Source organism: Parus major, chromosome 3 (genome assembly GCF_001522545.3).
Source record: "Parus major isolate Abel chromosome 3, Parus_major1.1, whole genome shotgun sequence".
Taxonomy (NCBI): domain Eukaryota; kingdom Metazoa; phylum Chordata; class Aves; order Passeriformes; family Paridae; genus Parus; species Parus major.
In genome coordinates, this window is record NC_031770.1 from 95253341 (window position 1) to 95265393 (window position 12053).

General features: G+C 39.1%; 1 long non-coding RNA gene across 1 annotated transcript in view; it reads left to right on the plus strand.

Annotated features, from left to right (window-relative positions):
* The window catches only part of LOC117244089, a 34388-nt gene extending 22889 nt beyond the window's left edge, over positions 1–11499 (plus strand). The window contains exon 3 of the long non-coding RNA XR_004496515.1: positions 7131–11499. This is a non-coding gene — a long non-coding RNA (uncharacterized LOC117244089). The remainder of the gene's footprint in view (positions 1–7130) is intronic.
* The last annotated feature ends 554 nt before the right edge of the window (positions 11500–12053 follow it).

The window sequence follows — 12053 nt, forward strand, 5'->3', positions numbered from 1 at the left end:
AACTTCCAAACATCAGAGTTTACATATCTTAGAGAAAAATTTAGGAACCAAATTAAAATCCTAGTCAAATCTTTCCTGCTGCATCTTCCCTCTACACCTTGTTTAAACCTGATTTTTTAATGGGTTTGGGGGAATGGTCTCTGGGTCTGGAGTTATGTTTTTCTTTTGGGGTTTTGTTTGAAATTGCAGTGCAGGGGTTTTTGTCTATTTGGACCAAGCTAGATTTTCACTGAAACTTCCTCCATGCTATATCTGCTAAGCATCCTTAAGCCTGTCACCCAACAGCTCTTCTGAAATTTGTTTCAGGTCGCAAAATTACTTCCTATATAAAACGTGTGCCAGCCTTTTTTGCTGCACATCATTTGTATTCACATCAATTTGCTTCTGACAGTTGGATGTTTCAGTATCCCAGCTGCATATGAGAGAGGTTGGGGTGCAGTAGGAGCCTGATGAGCCCCGATGGATGGATTAATAGATTGTGGATCTATGAGTGCTCCAGGCAGAGACCAAGGACCTACTGTCGTCACCACTTGGAAGCACAGAGGGGAAATACTAATTTGTGACCCAGCTTACCCAGTTTTGTAACTTGACCTGCCTTGTGGGTACCTAGGGCAGAATGGTCCTTTGGGAAGTCACCACGTGCCTGGCTTGAAAACCAGCAGCCCTGCAGCATTGGCACAGAGAGCACACCATTAACAGCTTATTTCTCAGAGATTAGGGCCACAGAAGATCACTTGACCTGAACTCCTGGGACTTCCAGCCTGTAATTAGCCTGATTTGCTGCCTTAACCTTTCTCCCTGCATATTCCCATCTAGAGAGTCTAATTAAAGCTCCTGAACATGGTAAGTTTCAGACTGGCCTGAATTGCCTACTGCAGCTTGCCTGTACCTATCCAGCCCTACAAACACTGGGGTGGGAGAAGATAGATGGAAAGATGCTCCTCCTATCTCAGCAGGGCTAGGAGCAGATTGTCCTCCCTCCTGCCCATCTAAACATGACAGAATGGAGGTGAAAAGCACAGCAGGAATGAGACCTACAAGGAAGCAACACAGTTGCCAAAAGTTGCAGTAAATGGGATTGTAGTGGTTCATTTAGTTGTATTTTGCTTGATATCTATTTACTCAAAATGGGACATGTTCTGTCCATTTTCAGTGTGTGTTGTCAAGTGAACAGAGAAAGGCAATGACTGTTGTTCTCATCTGCCACTGTGGGCCTGTATGGCTCACCCAACAGAAGCAGGTTAAGCACCACTGTCCTACACAAAAGGCATGGGAAGAACCCATCTGACAAGCCATGTACTCTTCCTGGCAGTGCCTAGTAAAAATAATTACAGGAGAAGCATAAGACCTGAAACTAAGCAGCACTTCATTCTCTTCTCGTGGATACTTTCTCCTTTGGAACCTTGACTTAAAGCCCAAAACAGCACAGGGAAGACACTGCTTTAGGAAGGTTCTAGTAATAGCACCAACAGCTCAGAAATGAATAGCATATGCCTGTCTGGATCAGGCTGGTCAAACAGCTTTGAACATCACACTACATGACCCTTGACACAGGACAGGTTGATTTATTACACTGTTAGCCCTCCTGACAACAGGCACTGTGGGCTTGGCACTGTCTGGTCATTTTTCTAGCTCTTTGCACATTACTGGCACCTATATTCTCTAACATATTACATCAGACAGCTCAGCTACAGAATACTAAAAGCCCTTCTCTCCTGCATCACTCTTTTCCTCTCTCTGTTTTCCCAGGTAGTGGATGAATATGTGAATCTAATGCAGGACAGGAGGTTAATATTCATATCAGCAGAAAGAATAAATATGCATGATGTAAGTAAGGTTAAAAGGATGGAGTAGAAGGTGTTACAGTAAAGCATTTGCTATGATTCTTATTAAGTGATGTCCAATTACCCATAAAAGATGTTCCCTGATCCAGAAAACACGGTCCCATAAATGGCCCTGCATTTTGTGTGCCAGGGAATAATCCAAGACAGGGGACATTCCAATAACAGATTTCTGAGTAGAAGTCACAACAATCCTCTACATTTCAAAGGGTTACAAACTGTTACAGCTCTGTAGTAGTAAAGAATTATGTTTCTTCGATGGCCACAGGCAGAGCACCAGGTTTGTAAACCCTATGGACAAAAAGGCTTACTTTAGAGCAAGGATGAATAGCTTAAAGCTCTTGAACTAGGCACAGCTTCCAAATGTGGTTTCAGTATTCATCATGCACCATGTTCATACATCACATGCAGGGCTGGCTTGGCGACTGCTGAAGAATATCAACTCAGAGCAGCACTGTGAGGAAATAAATCACTTGCAGCTATTAAGACAACCATCACTGGACCATCCCCCAAGGATGGCCAGGACAACTGCACACCACAACAGAGTCAGTCCTTCTGCACCCACTGTAAAGGCAATGAACCAGCTCAGACATCATTTGTTGTCCTCACTCTCTGAAGCAAACTTTGCAGCAGTCACCTGACCAAACACTGTCATTGACTGAAATTCTGTCTAATGCTTGCTACGAAAAAAGAAACAAACCTTAGAGCAGTCCAGACAAGGCATGTAACTCAGCTTAGGGATTCACTGCCAAAGATATATTCTATAATACCAGGGTGAACTTCAGCATCCCTGTAAGAGTGAAGAAATAAAAAATAACCACCATGAGTTTAACTGCATTATTAAGATTAGGTAGGTAATTGCATAGAAAAAAAGAAGCCCAATGAAGGTAAAAAAATTAAGCAGCTAAAGTATAAAATGCATGTAAATGGCAAAGGGGACTGTTTTAAGACATCACTGTGAAGGCACACTAGAAAGCAAAAAGATTGATAAAGACTTTTTCCCTCAGTTCCACATATACTGTCACAGAGGAGCAGTGAAAAGACAGCCTGCTGAAAATAGAATCTTTGTGTCAATAAGGAAATAAGGAAAATGGCAAATATGCAACTTTTTAGAGGCATAAAGAACATGAAAAAATACCTCTTTCCCAACACAGTATCCTTGCCAATGGTCACTCAGTCATCGCCAAAATATCAGGGCAATGTAAAAGAAGTCAAGACCATAACAGACTAGTTAGATGAACAGTTTGTATTAGTGTTCATTATATTCCATCTTTCAGCCCTTCTCTGATGAGTGAATATGCTAAAAAAAATCACTTCAAGGCTAAGAGTCAGCAGAGGGATGTGCAGAAGAGCCAGCCCAGACTGTACTCATTCTCAACTTCCACAAAATCTGGGTACTGAGTTGTAACTTGAAATCTACATTAGCTCTGGCACTGAAACATGATGCTAACTTTTCTCAGAGATTTCAGAGGAAGTGGAAGCTGCACATACAAATTTTCATGCTAAGTGAAGTGGTTACACTGAGCAGAATGCATAGAATTGGAGCGTGTGTTCAAATGCAACAGGTAGGTGTCTAATTGATTTTTCTACTGGGAGTCATTTCTCACAATCCAGTTAATGCTGTTTGAAAGAGCAATGAGCAGGTAGAGCAAGATTATACAAAAGGGCCTGAACACACCCATTTGCAGAGCCTCTTAAAGAAACTAAACTTCCACACACCTTGTATATATAAATTACTCTTTAAATGATAGGGGGAAATAATCAATAATAAAAGTTCACACTGCAGGAATTTCAGTAAGGCCGTCTCCCAGGGAGCTACAATAGAGCCTGCCTTGCTCAATATGCCTGCAAACAGCCTGTATAAGATCACTGTAGTGACAAATCTTCAGGATGAGATAGGTTCACTAACCCTACAGCAGAGGCTTCTGAAAGGTCTCCAGCCTTCAGTAAATGGGCTGTCAGCTGAACGGCAACACTGACAATTGCAAAATCATTATCATCAGGGGAAAACCAGCAGTAATATGTTACATATTAACTACTGCTGCTTAAGAACATGGCATAACAATGGCCTATCTGAGCCAGGTCCACCTTGCACAAAATTCTGACTGAATGACTGAGACCAATAGCAAAAGTTTAGAGAAGCATGGAAAGGAAATTAATGGTCCTTTCCCATCATACTGTCCCATCTCCTGACACTGTGATGCCTGAAACTCCTGAACCAGTAACATTCCTTCTGTTATTTAATAGTCATTGATTAATTTTTCTGTCATTAATTTCTTTAATTATTTATTTAATCCGTGTACTTTTGTGGTATTTGTCCTATGCTGTAGCAACAAGTTCCTCAGTGAAATACTGCATTTTATAAAAAGAAATTAGGACAGTTCTCTGACAGCTCAGTGGCCTGAAGTAATCAAATAAAGAACTGCTATTAAAAAGGGAATTAATTGGAAAAGTGTAGCAAAAATATAGGAAACATCATAAAGCCATGGTGCTGGTATGTGTTGTACCCACATTTTGATGACTGGACTCTGTACTGGTCATCCCAAGAAAGCAAAGTTAGAGTCTGTGAAAGAGTGTAGGGGAACAGAAATATTGTTGTGAAGTCTTACATAGGATGATGTTTTAAATAAAATACTTCAGCTTGTAAAATGAGATAAGGAAGGAATGATAGAAATAAATCAGAGCAGTCTGAACAGGAAGAATTCAAACATAGGAGTGAGAAATATCTGTGGTTTCCATAATTTTTCAGTTTTTACTTCTTCTAGATAACACCCATACAGATTAGATTTTTTTTTTAGATTTTTCAAGACCTAGAATAACAGGAGAACAAAGCTGCAAGTATTTGCCATTGACATTTCAGGTTTTACTTCAGGAACTGGGAAAAGTGGAAAGAAATCCTAGGATTTCTGTTTCTGCTGTTCCAGAGAGCTCACAGTGACAGACCTTCTGCAGCCTTAACCATGTTTGAGACAGGAAACTGTGCTCTTTAAATCCTTACATCCCTCTTGAGCAGGGAGGTTGGACCAGATGACCCACTGTGGTCTCTTCCAACCTGATCCACTCTGTGATTCTGTTAAACCAAAGCAATCAGCATTTTCTATGACAGTTTCTTTCAAAGAATTTTTACAGAGCTCAGTCCTGCAACAGGGTATTTGCTGCCCTGTTTTCTAGAGGACACCCTTTTTATCCTTTGGGAAGATAAAGGGGTTGGGAATTTGGAGAAGGAAATACCCATATAGAACTGTACTATGAAATAAAGACTTTCTGCAACATTCTTATAATCCATCTGTCCTCTACACAGACAGTGTAGTATTCAGAGAAGAATTAGCTAAAGAATACTGTAGCATTACTGTGATGTGGCAAGGGAAATGTTTTCATTTTCATTTCATTTTCATTTTCAAAATTCAAAGAATTTTTTTCAGTGTAAAGTTAGTATTAGAGATGTGTTTCTGAATCATTACCATACCAAAAGCACAAAGAACTTACATATAAAGCAAAGATTTTTTTTCTCCCCCTTGCTAATATAATTTTCTAATGCGTCTAGAATCACTCTATTAGATTGCAATATGGTCATTAAAATATATAGGGAAAACATCTGATACACATCAGGATTTGACTTGAAGAAGAGGTGCATGATGTGAATTTTCTGTATCATTTCTGATGTGTATCATGTACATGATGTATGATTGTGGCTCTAAGAATCCAGTGTATGCTCTTTCTCTCCCCAAAAGCTATTTGATAGCATTAATACAATGATGGCTTCTTACTCCAATCTCGTGAGGCTTTTGAAAATTATATAGATTTGTGTTCAACAAAGAATTTGACTTTTTATTAACCAACAACTAATTGACTGATGGTCCTTTTCATGTTTGTAAAGGTTAGATTCTCCCCATGTGACTGTTGCAAGCTACAATCTTCCTTTTCCTTTTTACTCTTAATCTTCTTCTACTTGAGAAGTGAAAGAAAAAAAATCTACTGCAGATGAGCCACAAATGGCAGATTTGAATACCCTTTGTCATTGAACAATGTGCTAACATTATAGCAAAGCAAGTGAGAAGAATAGAAAGAGAATTCATAATGCCCAATTTCCATTAACTAAGTCTTTAAACTTTCTATACATGTGGAAAGCACATCCCTAAGCTGTGGTGACTCAGCACACCCCCAAACCCTTCAGTACACTACTTCATCCTGACAGTGTGTGTTACAAAAGGGTGGGGATGGTCACCATTGCTCTGCACGTCCTGACAGAAACACTGGTGTCTAAATTGTAAGTAATCTGTGGTCCACCAAGGAAAGATCCACAAATTCATAACTGCAGGATACACAGGAAAGCATATCCACCACATGTGGATGAGAGATAGAGAGAACAGACCCTCTGAAGGTATTTCTGAGTAACAATAATTATGAAAAAAATAGCAAAAATCAAGACTTTGGAAACCTTAAAATCCTGAATTCTGGCAAATAGGGAGCCTACAAGAAAGATGGAGAGAGACTTTTTACGAGGGCATATAGGGACAGAACAAGGGGAGTAGTTTCAAACTGAAAGAGAGTATGTTTAGATTAGATATTAGAACAAAATTCTTTATTCAAATGCTGGTTAGATGTTGGAACAGGCTTCTCAGAGAAGTTGTAGCTGTCCCATTTCTGGAAGTGTTCAAGGCCAGATTGGATGTGGTGCTGAACAACCTGGTCTAGTGAAAGGTGTCACTGCCCGTGGCAGAGGGCTTGGAACTATAAAATCATTGAAGTCCCTTCAACACAAACCATTCTGTACTTCTCTTCTACTAATGTATGATTATGTTACTCAGCATATGAACAGACAGTGCTATAAATTGTACTAAATTATATCAGATGTTTTAAGAACTGACCCATAGAGATATTATTATTTCCTTATGAAATTTTTTAGTGATTTCTTACATTATATAGCAATCTCTGCCTAGCTCACCTCTAGCCAACCTTCATAAAGTAATCATTAGTTGTATTTATCCTACTTGTCATAGAAAAATATTAGTCAAATTACAATAGTGAAACATGGTATCAAGACAATATTCTATTAAGTCACGAACAAAGAAATTGATAGAAAAGTAATCAGAACTGGAATGGAGTCTACTTTTTTTCAAAATAGTTAAAATGTTCTTGTTTTTAAGCAAAGTAGTCATCTAACATATATGGATTTCAGTATCATGTGGGAAATTGTTCTTCAAATTGAAATAACGCATGGGCGGATGGTTGTGAAGTCTGGAATGTTGGTTAACACAGTGATTTTACTTCATCTGCATTTTCTTACAGGTTCATTTGAAAGGGATGCTACCAAGCCTAAAAGAGGGAGATGACAGAATTTTCTATGGGTAAATGTATCCTATTTATTATCTTCATTAATGGTTTGTAGAGAAAAAAAAAAAAAAAATAACAGTGATCATCAAATTTGCTGATTAAACAAAGGTAAATCACCGTGGAAGGAGAAGAAGACAAGGAGTGATGGATGACTCTGCAATACTAAAAAAACATAACAAAGTGTAAAAGACTAATAGCACTTTTTGCCATTAGCCCATGAGCTGGATGCAGCACAGAAAAGGAAGGTAGTGATATACTGACTGATGACAGAAGTATGAAGCCTCAGATGGTGATGCATCTCCATCTACAATCTACAGACAGATTATGCCTGTCCCTGATGTCTGCCTTCCCTCTTGTCCCCCACAAGCCCTGCCAGCTGAAAACCCATGGCAGTAGCCCAGTGCAAGAGCATGGAGAGACCCCACAGGGGCTGCACTGTGTGACTTGGCACTCTTCAGAGACAGAAAGGGATATGGAATACAAATTCTCACATCTGAGCTAAAAGTGAAACCAACTCCCTTGGCAAGTCCCACTTCTATAAGGTTACTTGCCATAGAGGGTGAGGAAAGCAAAGTGTCTAAAAAGCATCTTTATAGGACTCGGGTATCTGCTCTCAGGCAAGGATTATGACCTGTTGATAGAAGCATGACCTGAAGAGGTGATCAGCCCATCTATTCCATGTTTTCCTGCACTTGGCCTTTCCCATTATCCTGGATGCTCCATGACATGAATGTATGGAAGCAACGTCTGTGATGAGCAGTGCCCAGGGCAGTGCACCATCTCAGCATCTATCTCACTGGGAATGTGGCATGGGCATCTGATTAATCAACAGGAATCACTGAAAAACCATCACTTCAAGCTCAATTCTATCAATGGCAGACCTAAGCAGGCAGTACATATGCAGGCAGACATATTCAGGACTCTCTTTGCCATATGCTCCACAGTACCTGTAATATCCAATTTATACCAGTCTATAGAATAACCTCCTCATAACCACAGATAACAGAGATTGATGATATTGTTCAAAGGACATCAAACAGGTTTTGAACTTATTAAGAAGAATGAGCACAGCAGAATTTGAGACACCTGATGTTGGGATATTTCATGTTTCTAAAGTATTGCATAGCTTTCCTTACATTCTTGGAGACCTTATTTGTTCCTGGTTTACAATGTTCCAGAAGGAAAAAAATACACCCTTTGGCGTACAGGATGATTTTCATTTCACTGATGAACTGATAGCTGAGTTGTAGCTTTTAATACCAAAATAATTTTAGAAATCTATAATTTCTAGTTTATCTGAAATGGGAAATATAGAACTCATTTTTCATTTGCTAATCTAACTCTGTTGCTGTCACTGTACAGAAACGGCATGTGTTCAAAAAAAGAAGTGAGCATCCATTAAAAGCCTCTGCAAAGGAGATGCAGAAGTGCAGATTGCTGTAAACCACTGAGATTGCTTTTCAAGAGGAAACTTCTTGTTCAAGGCTTTGCTTTCAACCATAGTTTTTGCAAAGGAATGGAATTCCTCAGGAGCTAAAGAGAATCCTTGCCCTTCAATCCAAAAATGTGTGCTCAGGGGTGACAGTCTCCAGAGACAAAGATGCATAAACCCTAAATGATTACACTTCAAGCTCTCTTAGAAAGACACATCCACTGCTACTCACAGGGATCCATACCAGATAAGTGTGGTTTGGTAATAAAGATAATGGACCTCTATAATAGTTAGCCAGATCATTTTGCACACATATTGAGCAAGGAGTGAAAAGAAAGCTCCCACCTAAGTAACTCGTTTTGAAGAAATACTCCAGCACATGTAAAGCTTACATGGAAATTTTTTTTCCCTCTCTTTTCTTGATGTATAATGAGGGAAAAAAAAGTAGATTTGTCAAACTTGGAACATTTTTCAGAAATCTTTAATTTCAATTAATAATTCCTCACCTTAGGATACTGTTTAAGTTTTTTGGCCCAGAACATTCCCTCCTAATTCCCTCCTAAAAAGACAATGGACACCTAAATATCACAAGTTCTGTGGAGTCCCACATTCAAGTTCCTGTCAGACCATTAGACCTTCCCAAATGAACTATATGAACATCTAATATGTAGTTATTCATTGAAAATGCACAGGGCTGACAAGAAAGATTTGAATTTCCATGTGATAAAAACAGAGATGCTTCAGAGGCATGTTCCTCAGTGGAAATATTATTCTAATTATCTCATGGTGAGGTGGAATACACAGACCAATTTTTAAATGTGCATTTTATTCCATTTCACCACCAGTGATATAGCAGATGATTAGACTGGGCTAGATTTTTAACCAGAATAACAGTAGCCATCTTGACTGATGAGATGCCGGTCTTAGGTAGGGGGATTTTTACTCAGTTGTGAAATGTACTATTTAATTTGACAGTCAGTTTTCAATGTCACTCAAAATCCGAGACTGGGAGTGGTAGTGGAATTTTAATTCATTTTTGAGGTATGTCACAGCTCCCCTTATTAGAGAAAATGGAAGTCAGAATCACATGTTTTTGTTTAGAAATAGAGGTCTGCTTAACTTTAGGTTTTAGAAGGCAGAATGACTTTCACTGACACCATTTAGTCTGTTTTTAAACCATAATAGGGTTTCACTGAAACCATTTTACCATCATAACCTTACATTGTAATGGCTTCATAATGGCACTGTCAGAAAGGTCCTTATAGACTTGCTCTGAAATAGTTTCCCTATAATAACTTCATATCTCTGACTTCATTGTAATGATTTCATCGTGAGGTCATGGACTAGCAATGAATCCCTTTTGCCACTGAAATCTTAGAGCTCCTCATTACAGCCTCAGTCACCACAGAATTGTGATGGGGCTCCACTGGATAACAATGAAACCGTTTCCTTATGATGCATTAGGCTCAAATAATATCACCACCCTAATGATCTAGTCAGGGGTTAGGAAAGAGTGAGCCACCCCTTGCTCTTTTCAGTGTTTCAGTTTGGTGTTTGATGCCAAGGGCTGAAGGTGTGTGGTTTGGCTTCTGAACTGCCGCCCCTTCTCTTGGAATTGTGAATGGTGGCTACACACCCTGCAAGAACAGCCAATTCTAAAAGAACAAAAAGAGTAAGAGAGCTTTTTTACTGCTTCTGGGCCCCAATTCAGCAAACACTTAAGTTCGTTCCTCTTTAGCAACAGGTCTCTGACTAATTTTAAGCCTGGATTCAAATCTCCTTAACTCCAGCATGATCTAAATACATGGGCAGGTGGTTTCTTGTGTCAAGTCAGACTTGTGAACATTGTCTGCAGCACTGAGCTCGTGTTCTCACATGCTCAACCTAGCTGCTGCAAGAAAAATCCTGAAAAGTGATGCAGGTTCTGAGCTCCTGCCAGGGTCAGTGGAACCATCAGGCCCTACAGATGTGGATTTACAGGGAGTGCCCTGCAACAGCCTCAGCTCTCCCATCAAATCCACAGCCCTCCAATCCCACAACTCTCCACTTCTACAGAAACTTGTACCTACTCTGTTTATTCAGCTTTCTTTGATAGAACAAATACTCCTGATAAAACTTCTTTAATCAAGCTGACCTAATGAAGCAGACTACTCCCTCTAGCCTCTCAGCACTGGCTATCTTCTGCCAGAATCCTAAAATCCTTGCTGTCATTTTCCCTTCCTTGTGGACTTTAAAAAGTATGTTCTCAACAGACTTACATTTTAGGCTACTGAAACCTTGAGTTACAATTGTTCTGCAATTGTCCCATCACAAGTTTCACACTGGCTGATGTTCCTTGTGCTGTCACTGCTAAAATCCTCCCACCTTCACATCACTTGCTGATGCTGACTTAAAAAATAAGAAAAACCAATTCCCAAGTCAAAACACAAGCTATCCATGTATTTTCTACCTCACAGAATATGAAAGGAACCTAGGGGTGCTGATGCACATGAAAGCTCCTTAGAGCTAAGTAGAAAAATTGGAAAAATGTAGTTGTCTTAACATCTCAGCTTCTCTAAAACAGATGATGGGGAAGCCAGGCAATGGGGGTAGGCGTGGGCTCAGCCATGCTTGGCATTACTTCCTTCAGTTTGATACAGGTGGTATTATTAATGGAACCTGTAATGGTAAATATAGGGTAGATTTTTTTTTTTTTGTTGTTGTTACAGCTATCTCAAATGTTATTTTTCTAGGTTTATGCATGGATATGAGAATATGTCCAGAATAACACTGTAACCCATGCATGTCTTTACAACTTGTATCCACCAAGAAAGTGATAGTCTGTAAAAACCAGGTGGACAGTGAACTCTTTTAGTTAGTTGCAATCTGAAAAATAAAATGGACTCAAATCAACTGGGTATTTTTCAATTACTTAACCGGGGGGGAAGAAAATGTTGTTTCATTCAACACAAAAGGTTCTTTTGAAATCAAAATAAGACTGTTTTCAGATACCTGCTAAGAAATTCCAAAATTTATTGAGGGAAAATCTTTAAAAACCCTGTGTTCATATCCTTCATTTACTTATGCAATGGTTCAGCAACCACTGGATGAAAAAGTCTTGTTTTGGTACCTTCTACCACCTCTGAAGAAAATGTTGTCTACCCAGTTTCATTACATCCATTCAGGTTTTCCCTACTTCAGTGCCAGTTTTTTTTTCCCAATTTTTTTACTTCTAACTTTTTTCCAACACATTTCTAAAGAAAAAGATGGAATGGATGTCTTACCAAATACCCTTATTTTCCCTTTTGCAATCTGCAAACTACCTGGAAAAAAAAAATTCATTTAGCAAAGACAGTGAATCACATGTCTCTCCCAGACTAAAAGAAGAAGCAAGAAATCTAATATTTCTCTTATAGTTTACTATGATATACTGGCCCACTTATAAAAAGATTATTTTAAATAAATTG